The 13,642-nt window shown below is 32.8% G+C and overlaps 1 protein-coding gene across 1 annotated transcript in view; it reads right to left on the bottom strand.

Annotated features, from left to right (window-relative positions):
• The window catches only part of TENM3 (teneurin transmembrane protein 3), a 3,501,974-nt gene that overhangs the window by 2,257,437 nt on the left and 1,230,895 nt on the right, over nucleotides 1–13,642 (bottom strand). The window lies entirely within an intron of this gene.

Here is a 13,642-nt window from a genome sequence, read left to right as displayed (position 1 = left end):
CTAGCATATTTGAGAGAATTGCCCAGGGTCGCACAGCTAGGAAGTATCTGAAGCCAGATTTGAACACAGAAAGATGAGTCTTCCTGCCTTCAGGCACTGCACTCTAGCTTCTGTGCCACCTACCTGCCATCTGGTGCTCAGGTCACTACCTGAGGTCTCAGGGTTGGAATTTGAATCCAAGCCATCTAATGCTATAAACACTACTCTTTCTACTATACCAATCTCTTCTGCTGAAATTTGTATTTTAAATTTAAAAGGAATGATCCCATTAAATATCAAATCAGATATAGGCAGTTATTTCATAAAATAAAATGTTTCAAAGGCTATGGATGCTTGGGCTAGATAATATCAATATATAGATGTCCTGTGACTTACAAAATAATTACTATTATAACATTAGCACAATGCATTCTGAATATCCTTAATTTTATTTTTTAATTCCAAACTGAATAGTTTGGATTATCTCACCAACTTTAACAATCTTTCTTTTATTTATAGTCCCCAAGGAATAAAATAGTTGGAAATATATTAACCACAGGATAAAAATTACAGGAAGTATTTTAATATAAAGAAATTAATTGAAAAATTTTTAAGAAAATTATATTTGTCTCCTGAAAATGTTGCTACCTAGGGGCACAGGCTGGATAGAGAGTTTATCAAGAATAAGTTTTTTTTTCCTAAGCTAATCTGGGATTTGCTGTAAATAATATATGCACCTACCATGTTACCATTTCATTTTCTTTCTAAATTCTATACAAATATAATGAGCTCACTGATTAAATTTCCCAAGAATAATACACTCTCCGATTACCTTTTAAAATGCTTCTTCTATTTAAATCCTATAGGGGAATATATTACCTGAATGCATATTTATATAACAAGACCCTATTACAGGGAATTATTTTCTCCACCTAACAACAGCATTCTAACTGTCTGTATAGCTCAGCAGCCACTTGTTCATTTTTCTTACTCTCTAAAGACAGTTTTGCTAAAGTTGGTGATACTGAGGGACGAAAGGAAAGGTCAAGGGATAAAGAATAAAACAGCAATAAAGAAACTTCATAGTCAATATTTATCCTAAAATGAAATGTTAAAACAGAACAAGAATTGCTTGATTCACATGAAGATAATTTTTAAGGAGTAAACAAACATTAACACATCAATGCAGATATGTTAATTATATGTGGAAGAGAAAGTAAAAAAAAAATTAAGAAAAACTTCCAGTATGTAGACATTTTCAAAATTCTATCAAAAACATAACTATAGGCAGCTTGATGGAGTAGTAAATAGTGCACCAGGCCTGGTATCAGAAAGATTCATATACCTAAGTTTAAATAAGGCCTCAGATATTTACTATTTTTATTACCTGGGGCAAGTCACTTAACTCTGGCTGATTCAATTCCTCATCTGTAAAATCAACTGGAGAAGAAAATGGCAAAACACTCAAGTAACTTTGTCTAGAAAACTTCAAAATGGGATCATGAAGAATCTGACACAACTTAACAATTAAAAAAATACCAAAAACTCTCATCATTATGTCAAAATGCATGACTTCTGCCAAATGCACTTCAATGACTTTGTTTCCATTTTTGAAATAAAAAATTATGTAGGAAGGCTTAAATTTAATTTAATGATTGATTCATCTTTGAATACTTAATGTTGTTCATGGGCTTATCACCATGCCTTATAACTACTTTATATTTTTAATGGACCTCTAGATGTATATCAATTACTAGCTAGATCTTTTATTTTTTTAGCAGCTAGATGGATCAACAGATCTATCACCTGACTCATGATAGGGGCTTAAAAATAGAAGAAGCCAAAACCTCTCTGAATATCTTTCCATACCAATCTCTAAAAAGTGCTTCAAAAAAGACAGAAATTCAGACTCAACTACAAGGTTGAGTTATGGGACTCTCCTGCTGAAAACAACTTGAAAGATAATACAGAGAGTTGATTCCCACAGTATAAGGGAGAGACCTGACACCACTCCTCTGCCTACTATGCTGAGACCTGCAATTGGACTTGGACTGACTGTGGGATTCCAGGGCAAAAGCTGTAGCCATAACAGTGTATTTCAGTACATCAAACAAAGAGAAGCAAGTATAAGTTCCATAAGAATGGGGAAAATATGAGTAAACAACAGAAGAAAAGGAAGTAATGATTGATATAAGGATATCATTCTATGAGAATGAAGAAAAAAGAACAGAACTAACAGGATGGGATCCAAGGAACATCAAACAAAACCTCAAAAAATCCAGGGAATTGGACTTAGGCTCTGACAAAGCTCAAAAAAGAATTCAAAAATAAAATGAGACATGTTGAAGAAAATTGGGGAAAGGAAAACAACTTAAAAAGCAAAATAGATCATCTAGAAAAAGAGGCACATGAAATAAAGCAAGAAAGTAGTGTCTTTAAAGCCAAACTAGTACCAACTAGAAAATGAGGCAAAAAAGTTAAAGGATGAAAAGAGTAACTTGAATATATCAAAAAGAAAAGCAGGATCAAAAGTTCATGGAAGAAAATCATCTTTAAAATTAGAATTGAACAATTCGAAGCTAATGGTTTCATAAGACATCAAGAAAATATAAAATCAAAATCAAAATAATGAAAAAGAAGAAAATATGAAATATTTCATTGAAAAAAAAAACAGACCTGTAAAATGGATCCAAAAGAGACAATTTAAGAATTATTAGACTACCAGAAAGTCATGACCAAAAAAAAAAATGAGGCTACACAACATACTACAGGAAATTAGCCAATAAAATTATGTTGATATCCTTGAACAAGAGAGTAAATAGCGATTAAAAGAATCCACAGTTCACCTCTTCCATTGAATTGCCAAATGACAACTCCCAGGAATGTTATGCCAAGTTCAAGAGCTCCCAGGCTAAAGAGAAAATATTGTAAGCAGCTAGAAAGAAACAATTAATGTATCATAGAACCCCAGTCAGGATCACACAGGATCTGGCAGCCTCCACATTGAAGGACAAGAAGGCTTTGAATATGATATTCTGGAAGGCAAGGGAATAGAATTTACAACCAAGAATCAACTACCCAGAAAAACTGACTATATTCTTTAAAGGGAAAATATGTCAATTTAATAAACTAGAATATTCCCAAGCATTCCTGAAGAAAAGACCAGATTTAAACATAAAATTTGAGGTCCAAATACAAAATTCAAGAGAAATATAAAAAGGTATATGAGAAAGAGAAAAAATTTAAGAGCTTTGATAATATCCAATGGCTTATATTCCTGTATGGAAAGATGATATCTATGACTCAAAACATTGTTATCATTGTCATGGTAGTTAGAAGAAGTATACAGAAAGGGCATGGTGGTAAGCTATTTAGGATGATATGTTACAAAATAAAACTAGTGATGAAAAAGAGGATAATACTAAGAGAAAGAGGGGAAAGAAGTAAAAAAGGATAAATATATATCAAATAAAGAAGTATAGTGGGAGAGGCAGAGAAGGCAAATACAACTGAAGGGTAGAAGAGTTTCATGACAGATAATACTAAAACTGTACTCTCATTGAAATTGGCTCAGTGAGAGAAGAATAACAATCCTCATGGGGTATAGAATTGTATCTTACCCTATAGAGAAGTAGAAGGGGAATAAGAAAAATGGTAGTAAGGAGGGAGGGGAGAAATACAAGGAAGAGAGAGAGAGAGAGAGAGAGAGAGAGAGAGAGAGAGAGAGAGAGAGAGAGAGAGAGAGAGAGAGAGAGAGAGAGAGAGAGAGAGAGAGAGAGAGAGAGAGAGATTGGTAGGTGGCAATGAACAAAAGGCCCTATAATGAGAGGAGAATAAGAAAGAAAGTGATGTTGAAGGGAGAAATATAAAAGAGGAGAAGTGGGAAGACTGACTAAAAGCAAAACACTGGAGGGAACAGAAAGAATAAAAGGAGAAAGGTCAGGATTAAAGAAGAAAGTCAAAATGGAGGGGAATACACAGATGGTAAGCTTATCTGTGAATGATAATAGGATAAACTACTCCATAAGTGGAAGTGGATAAACCAGATTTCTACCATATATTTTTCACAAGAAACATACTTGAGGTAGGTAGACACATAGGGTAAAGGTAAGAGACTGGAGCAGAATCTATTGGACTGCAACTGAGACAAAGAAGGCAGCAGTAGCAATCATGATCTCAGGCAATGCTAAAGTAAAAAAAGGTTTGATTTAAAAAGGTAAGGAAATAATAATAACAATAACAATCTCAATAAAAGGTATTATAAATAATGAAGAAATATCAGTACTCAACATATATGCATCAAATAGTATAGCACCCAGATTTTTAAAGGAGCAAGTAAAGGAGTTAAAGGAAGAAATAGATAACAAAATCATACTACTGGGGGACTTCAACCTTTCCCTATCAGAACTAGACAAATAAAATTTAAAAAAATAAGAAAGAAGGGAAGTGAATGAAATGTTAGAAAAAATTAGAGTTAATAGATATAAGGAGAAAATTAAAAAGTGATAAAAAAGAATACTTTTCTTTCAGCAATACATGGTACATTTATAAAGACTGACCATGTACTTGGGGATAAAAACATTGCAAACAAATGCAGAAAAGCAAAAATAATAACACAATTTTTTTCAAATAATAATATGATAAAAATCATAATAAAGGTTCACAGAGAGGTAAATTTAAAATCAACTGGAAACTAAATAATTCTTAAAAACTGAAGGGTCAAAGAACAAATCAAAGAAACAATTACTGATTTCATTGAAGAGAGTGACAATGAGCAGACAGCATATCAAAATCTATGTGATATAGCTAATGCAATACTTGGGGGAAATGAATATCTAAGAGTGCCTATATAAAAAAAAAATAGAGAGAGAGAGGAGATCAGTGAATTGGGAATGCAACTTAAAAAACTAGAAAAAGAACAAATTAAAAAACCTAAGATAAAAACAAAATTGGAACTCCTTAAAATCAAAGGAGAAATTAATTAATAAAATTGAAAGTATAAGAATTATTAAACTAATTAATAAGGCTAGCAGCTGGTTCCTTTAAAAAATAAAATAGATAAAATATTGGTTAATCTAATTTAAAAAGAAAAAAGAATAAAATTAATAGTATCATGAATGAAAAGATTCTCTTCTAATGAACAGAAAATTAAATCTATTATTAAGAGCATTATTGCCCAATTATATGACAATAAATATGACAATGTAGGTGAAATGGATAAATATTTACAAAAATGTAAATTGACTGGATTAACAAAAGAGAAAATTGAATGCTTAAATAATCCTATCTCAGAAAAAGAATTTGAACAAGCCACTAAGGAACTTCCTAAGTAAAAAATCCAAAGCGAACTCCAGCAGACATTTAAAGAAAAACTAATCCTAACACTCTGCAAACTACTGGACAAACTAAGCAAGAAAAAGTTTTACCAAATTCTTTTTATGACACAAATATTGTACTTATTCCCAAGCCAGAAAGTCCAAAAACAGAAACTATAGACCAATCTCCTTAATGAATATAGATGCAAAAATCTTTTTAAAAATAGTAGCAAAGAGACTACAGCAAATTACCACAAGGATTATTTATTCTGACCAGGTGAGATTTATATGAGGAATGCAAGTCTGATTTATATTAGGAAAACTATCTACATAATTGACCATATCAACAACCAAACTAACAGAAAAATCACATAATTATTTCAATAGATGAAGAAAAGGCATTTGACAAAATACAACACCCATTCCTATTGATAACATTAAAAAGTGTAGGAATAAAATAGCCTTTCCTCAAAATAATAAGCAGCATTTGTTTAAAACCATCAGCAACTTCTAAGAGTTAAAATTTATTCTGATCAAATTAAAAGTTATAAGAAGTTGTGTTCCCTATTTATAAAAATCCGCTCTTAAGTCATGAGGCTGTTACTAGCTCTAGTAGCTTTATTACAACAAAGCAGAGATAGTAAAGAGAAGGAAATATAGGAAGCAGTAAAAGGTACTGCTTACCTAAATACCCTATGATTGTTGATTCAGGGGAATCCAGTACAACTCTGACAAAGGCTCCTTTAAGTCCTAATCTCCAAACAGACATCACAGTAATCTCTTCAGCAAGAGAAACCAATAAAGCAGAATCCTTCCAACACAGAAATACCTGTTCAGCTCTCTGACCTCGCCTTTTATAGCCTTTCCCCCCATATCACTTCCTGTATCTCTGGTTTCTACTTTCTTTCACTGTGAGTCAGTCTAGCACATCTCAGGAAACAAGCATAGTTTCTTAATTTGCCTGGCACTGCCCAGGGAATGGGCAGTAGTGCTTGTGGTATCCACTTCCTGCCTTTGATGGTATGAACTTCCTTTTCTAGTAAATGATTCTTCAAGTATTTGACTGAGTAGGAAAGGAGGGGCACTCCAAGTTCTTGATTGATTAAGTTAAAATAAAGAAAGGAGGATAATTCCATTTACACAAAGTATTATCTGAAATGGGGATAAATTAGAAGTCTTTCCAAAACAACCAGTAATGAAGCAAGGATGCCCATTATCATCATTATTATTTAATATTTTACTAGAAATGCTAGCAATTAGAGGAGAAAGAAATGGAAGGGATTAAAGTAGGCAATGAGGAAATTAAATTATCACTCTTTGCACATTATATGATGGTATACTTAGAGAACCCAGGAAAATCAACTAAAAAGCTAGTGGAAATAGTTAATAACATTAAAAAGTTGCAGGCTATCAAATAAACACACATAAATTATCATTTCTATATATTTCCAACAAAACTAAGCAAAAGTTAGAAAGAGAAACTCCAGTTAAAATCACTCTAGACAATCTAAAACACTTGGCAATCTATCTGCTAATATAAGCTTAGTAATTATATGAAAAGAACAACAAAATATTTTTCACACTAATAAAAGTAGATCTAAACAATTGGAAATACATTAATTGTTCATGAGTAGGACAAGCTAATACAATAAAGATGACAATCTTACTTAAATTAATTTACTTATTCAATGCCATACATATTAAACTAACAAAAATCTTTCTTATAGAATTAGAAAAAATATGACAAAGTTCCTCTGGAAGGACAAAAGATCATGAATATCAAAGGAACTAATGAAAAATAAATGTGAAAGATGTTGACCTAGCAGTATCAGATCTTAAATTGTACTTTAAAACAGTGATCATCAAAATAATGTGGTACCGGCTAAGAGTAAGAAGGGTGAATCAATGGATGGATCTCAGCAAGTAAGTGTTTGATCAACCCTGAGATGACAGCTTTGGGGACAACAACCCACTATTTGACAAAAACTGTTGTGAAATTATTTTGGAAAAAAAGTAAGGGAAACATTCATTTTAGATCAATATCTCACACTCTATACCAAGATAAATTCAAAATGGGCAAATAACTTAAACATAAAGGAGGAAATCATAAGTAAATTAGGTGAGCATAGAATAGTATGCCTGTCAGAACTATGATAAAGGGAACAATTTAAGAACAAACAAGAGATAGAGAAGATTACAAGACATAAAATGAATTATTTGATTATATTTAACTAATTTTTTTTCAAACAAAACCAATGCAACCAAAATTAGAAGGGAAGCAACACACTGGGGAAAAATATGACAAGATTCTCTGAAAAAGGTTTTATTTCCCAAATATATAAGGAACTAAGTAAAATTTATAAGAAATCTAGCCATTCCCCAATAACAAATGGCCATGAAATATAAATAAACAGCTTTCAGATGGGGAAACCAAAACTATCAACAATCAAATTAAAATTTTTTCTAAATCACTCCTGATTAAAAAATTGCAAATCAAAACAACTCTGAGGTACCACCTCATACTTAACAGATTGGTCAATGTAACAGCAATGGCAAATTATAAATGTTGGAGGGGATGAGGCAAAATTTGGACACTAATGCATTATTGGTGGAGTTGTGAATTGATCCAACCATTCTGGAAGGCAATTTGGAATGATGTTGAAAGGGCTTTAAAAGAATGCATGTCCTTTGATGCAGCAATGCTGCTCATTGGTTTGTATCCCAAAGAGATAATATAAAATGTTCATACCAAAATATTCATAAAACACTATTTGTGGTGGCAAAAAGTTGGAAAATGAGGGGTGTCCCTTGATTGGGTAATGGCAAAACATATTGTGGTCTATGTTGGTGATGCAATACTATTGTGCTATAAGGGATGATGAACTGCCTGATTTCTAAATGGAATGGAAAGACCTCCCTAAACTGATGAGTGAAATGAGCAGAAGCAGGAAAACATCATACACAGAAAGTGAAACATTGTGGGACAATCAAATGGGACTTTGCTACTAATTGAAATGCAATGATCCAGGAAAATCTTGAAGGGCTTATGAGAAAGAACATTATCCACTTTGAGAAAGAACTGTGGAAGTAGAAATGCAGAACAAAAACATGCAAACTCTCACTTGTTTATAGGTATATATGATTTGGGGTTTTGATTTTAAAAGATTATTACAAAAATGAATTATATGGAAATAGATATTGAATTATAGTACATATATAACCCAGTGGAATTGTTTGTCAGCTTCAGGAGGAGGGAGAGAAAATTAATCATGCAACCATAGAAAAATACTTTTAAAAAAAGAGTAAAGAATTAAAAAATCTATCATATGACTTGTAATAAGATAGATCCAAGTTCAAATCCAGCTTTAGACACTTAGTAACTATATATCTATGGAAGGATTATTTAACTTCTCTCTGCCTCAGTTTCTTCAATATAAAATGAGAATAACAATAGCACCTATCTCAGAATTGCTATGAAGATAAAATGATGTTATATTTGCAAAGAGTTTTTAAGGGTAAAGTACTATATAAAATATATTGTTATTATTGTTATTTTCTACTATTTTATTAATATTATTATCTTAAACCCAGGAACTAATAACATTTTAAGTTCTATAATATGATTTAGTTTTATTCATATACATGATTTAAAATAGAGGGCATTTTCTCCCATATAACTTGAAAAATTCTTTTATTAAAAGCTGTCATATAAATGTTATGTCATATATTAAGTAAATTACTCATTCTAACCCATAATTTTAAATTATTACACAAATAGTTTGATGTTGAAAATCCTCTTATTCAAGGTTATTATTGGGTTTAATGTAAGAAGTATGTTACATTTGAACCTACCAATGAAGACCTAGTCATCTCATCTTTGGAGAAATATTTACTTAAAATCATGCGGAGTCATTTATCTTTAATGATACCAATTCACTGGATGTTACCATAGGAAGTGCTAATACAACTTTGATACCATGTGCAATTTATCTGTTCCTACTCAGGAGAAGATGGCTGAAAATGATACTTTTAAAAATATTTTCTATAACTTAGTTAACCACAGTTATTATCTGTATGTTTTTTAATGACTGGATCCTATAAATTCCATAATCCTTAATACAATAATTTTAATTATCATCATATATTTATTCTTTTCAGTTTGTTTTTATGATGGGCCAATTAGTGAACTAGTCCCATCATAACTGTCTCTGGATCATTTTGTTATTGTTCAGCTGTTTTTTAGTCATGTCTGACTCTTCATGACCACATTTCAGATATTCTTGGCAAAGATATTGGAGTGGTTTGTCATTTCCACCTCCAACTTATTTTACAGATGAGGAATTGATGCAACCAGGGTCAAGTGACTTGGCCAGGTCAAACAGTCAGGAAATGACTAAAACCAGATTGTACTCCAGGTCTGGCATGCTATCAACTTTTCCACCTTCCAGTCCTGAGATACATTTTAGAAATCATATGTCTACAGTTTTAAGAAACTGCTACTAAAAGTGACCTTCTTTTTTCTGGTAGATAAAATTTTATTTTCAATCCAGTCTTTAACTAAAGGGGTGATTTGGTAAACATTTGTTTTTACAATTTCTAATCTTATAATTTTGACACCAAATATATATATATATCCAAGATCATAGGATCATAGAATAATATGTCTAAAGGATTTCAGCAATTATTGAGTATAACCCCCTCATTTTACAAGTCATTGAGAGCTTGGTGGCTACTGAGTTTAAGTTATTCTCGTATGGCCACATAAATAATATATTCCTGAGGAAGTATTTGGACCTTATTTTTTCAACTTCACAATCAGTGTTGAACCACTATAAATATTCCTAAGAAACAAGAATAAGAAAGTCAGCCAACAAGGATTTATTAAGCTCTTAGTATGTGCCAGAAACTGTAATAAGCATACGATATACCAGGAAAGACAAAAACATAATCCCTGCCCCCACAATGAGTTCATATTCTAATTGGGAAGACAAAATGGAAATAACTAAATCAAAGGTTATCTCAGAGGGACCAAAAGCTTTGAAAACACTCTGAATAATTCCCCTGATATCCCTTTGGGTGAGAGTTACATTAGATCTCTCCTGTTGGTCTGAATTCTTCACCTCTCTGTTCAGCACTTTTGTCCCCATTTATGTCAAGGATTGCAATTGAAACCAGCTCGATTAAAAATCATAGCCTTCCACTCAATGGCCCAGGTAGTCAATTTATCTAAATTGGCTGCCCCCTGCCTGCTTTAGATGTTGACTCTGCAAGAAATTTTCTCTTCTTCTACTCAGCAACACATTCTAAATGGAATAAAACTTTCCTCCTCTTGACTTTCTTGACCAATAAAATGGGATTCTGTCAAAACTATCCCATATATTCCTGCATTTGGCCCCTAAAGGACTCTTTTTAAAGAAAAATCTCAATTTCCTTAGTCTCTGCATTTGAACTGCTTTAGCATTTTATTGTCAGGAAAGATTACTGACTGATTTTGCACTGACAAAGATTTTTTTTATCTCTTTTTTTTCCCTCTAGTCAAATATTTAAAAGAGTTCAACAAACCAGTTTTCTCCATAGCTCTAAACAGAGTTCAGCAAAGGACAAAGTGAATCTTTAGATATGAAAGGGCTTCATGCATGCCCAGATCACCTCAACATGGAGGCACCCATATGAGAGACTGAGGACCAATTTCAAAAAGAAGGCATTCTGTGATTCCTTACCATGTGGGTAATAACAGCCTATTAAATAGCCTCTTTCAGTAGGATCTGTATCTGGAAAAGACTTCAACTTGAATTATTCTTCGGTTTCCAGGTTTGCAAACTCTTGGTTTTAGAATGAAGAGGACATAGGTTCAAATACCATCTGACACTAGTGGTGAAAGCCTAAAAAACAACTTCAGTTGTCTTGCTTCTCATCTGCAAGGATATGAATAACAATAACCTAATTTGCATTTTTAAATTTTTAACTTGTCTTTAATTATTTAAGTTTGTCGCAAGGATCAAATAAAATCATGGATATAAATCAATTTTCAAACTGAAAAGCTTTTGCAAATCAGTTAATATCCTTGATTTTATTTGATAAATCTTAATTCTAATAACTAGCAACAGGATAATTTGGTATAATTTGGCAATAATAATTTGGCTATAAAATGGCAATGATGTATACTACTTGTTAGAGTGCTAACAAGACATAGGAAATAATGGTTTTGAAAAGCTTAAATTACTATACAGTTGGTTGGACTTTATAATTTTCTTCACATCTCCAGTAAGTAAAACAAATCAAATACAACTGAAAATCAGAAATTTGAAAGAATCATCTTGTCAGGCACAGAATAATAATTAACTAGCAGCAAAAATGTGTTCCTTGAGGTGGTGCAATAGATAGAGCACTGAATCTGAAGTAATGAAGATAAGTTCAAATCCGGTCTCAGACACTAGCTATGTTACTCTGGACAAGTCATTTAATCTGCTTCAGCCTCCTTACATATAAAATGGAAATACTAATAGAACTCCCTTGTGGGATTATTGTGAGGATAAATTAATTTGCTATTCATAAAATGTCTTGCAAAATTTGAAAAATTCATAAGTAATTATATCATTTATTCCCATATTAATATTATTTTTCTCTTCTGGAAGCATTGCTATTTCTATTAAAACTCTTGAGGCAAGATAAATCAAGGTCTAATTTATATTGGCCAGAGACAGAATACTATATGCTTGCTTTCCTAAGCATTTTTGCTGTCAGATTATGACCTCATGCAAAATGGCACAGGTTATTTGTTTTAATATTTAAGTGATATATTGACCTCTCATTTCATCTAGACTTATCTAGATAACTGATTATCATTAAATGATATTTTCTTAATAAAGTATAATCATACTCTAGTGATAGGGCTATGGTGTCTATATGTTATAATAGAAATATTTACAAAGTGTTAGGCAGAAAAGCGAAGAGAAAGAACTAGAAAGAGATAAAGAGAGGAGAAAAAAGAGAAACAAGCAGAGACACACACAGAGTCATAGAAGAAAGAGATAGACAGCCAGAGAGAGATGGTTTATGGTCCTGCCTTTTTATTATAGGAAATGCTTTTATAGATTAGATTTTCAAGGATCAAAAAATGAGGAAAGAACCAATATGAAAACATCCCCATTTACTTTAATGGCTAAGGAACATAATTTGGTAGGAAAGAATTTTTAAAAGCATCTAGAACAGTGATGGGAACCTTTTAGAGACTGTGTACCCCTCTCCCAGAAACCACATGCAGGGCCCACCCCCCACTAAGTTCCTAGAGGTACTGACCCTCTCCCTTACCCCACACAAGGGAGGGAGAAAGCACTACCATTGGGCTGCTTGGCAGAGGGGTAGAGGAAGTGAGGAATGTCATCAGAGAGTATAGAGTGGGAAGAACTGGCTTGAGCACTCTGCTCCCCTCCAGCTCTTTCCACTGTGAGGTGCCCAGCTTACCTCATGTACCCTCATATTAGATTGCTGGGCAAAGGGGTAGGGGATGTGAAAAATGTCATCAAGTACAGTGGCAAAGGAGAGGGAAGCAGTTCCACTTGAGTCCCTCTGCCTTTCTAGTGACAAACTCGGAGGGGGGCAGTTGGGTAGGCAGTGTGCATGCCCACAGAGAATGTTCTAGGTGCCATCTTTGGCATGCTTTCATAGGTTTGCCATCACTGGTCTAGGATCTAAGTCCTAGAAGAGAGGGACCTTAGATTTTGTCTGATCAAATCTCATTTTAAAGATAAAACTAAGACCCAGAATCATATTGACCTCATCTTATAGTTACTCAGAATTCAAACGCAGGACTTTTGGCTAAAACCACTGTATCAACACCTCTACTTTAAATGTATATTTCTGTTTGCATTCTTCAATGCTATTTGAGATTTCTTTTCTAAGGTTGACAAGTTTAAACTTTCTTATTTTCAAAAAACCTATTATTGGAGAATGAAAACAATATTTGGAAATATTTCAGCAGATAAAATATGCCAACGGATAGATGGTGATACAGGTAGATCTTTACATCATTCTTTAGCCTTGATTCATGTATGGTTTCTGGTAAAGTAAAATCTCTCTAAGGCATTCTCTTACCCATGAAATGGATCTAATAAGACTTATAATATATGATAAACAGTATAGCAGACTACAATAAGAACTGGACTCAAAGGTAGGAAGCTGGGAAGTCAAGTATTATATCTGACACATACTGGCTGTGTGTCCTTAGGCAAGTTCCTTAATTTCTCAGAGCTCCAGGGCAATTATCAATTGTAGAAGTACTGATCTGCATCAGTAGAGACAGTATCCATATCCAGGAGTTCTCACCACCAGTGATATTGTAAGCACAG

Source organism: Monodelphis domestica, chromosome 6 (genome assembly GCF_027887165.1).
Source record: "Monodelphis domestica isolate mMonDom1 chromosome 6, mMonDom1.pri, whole genome shotgun sequence".
Classification (NCBI taxonomy): Eukaryota; Metazoa; Chordata; class Mammalia; order Didelphimorphia; family Didelphidae; genus Monodelphis; species Monodelphis domestica.
Note: the sequence above shows the minus strand (reverse complement) of the source record. Positions and strands in the feature narration are given on the sequence as shown.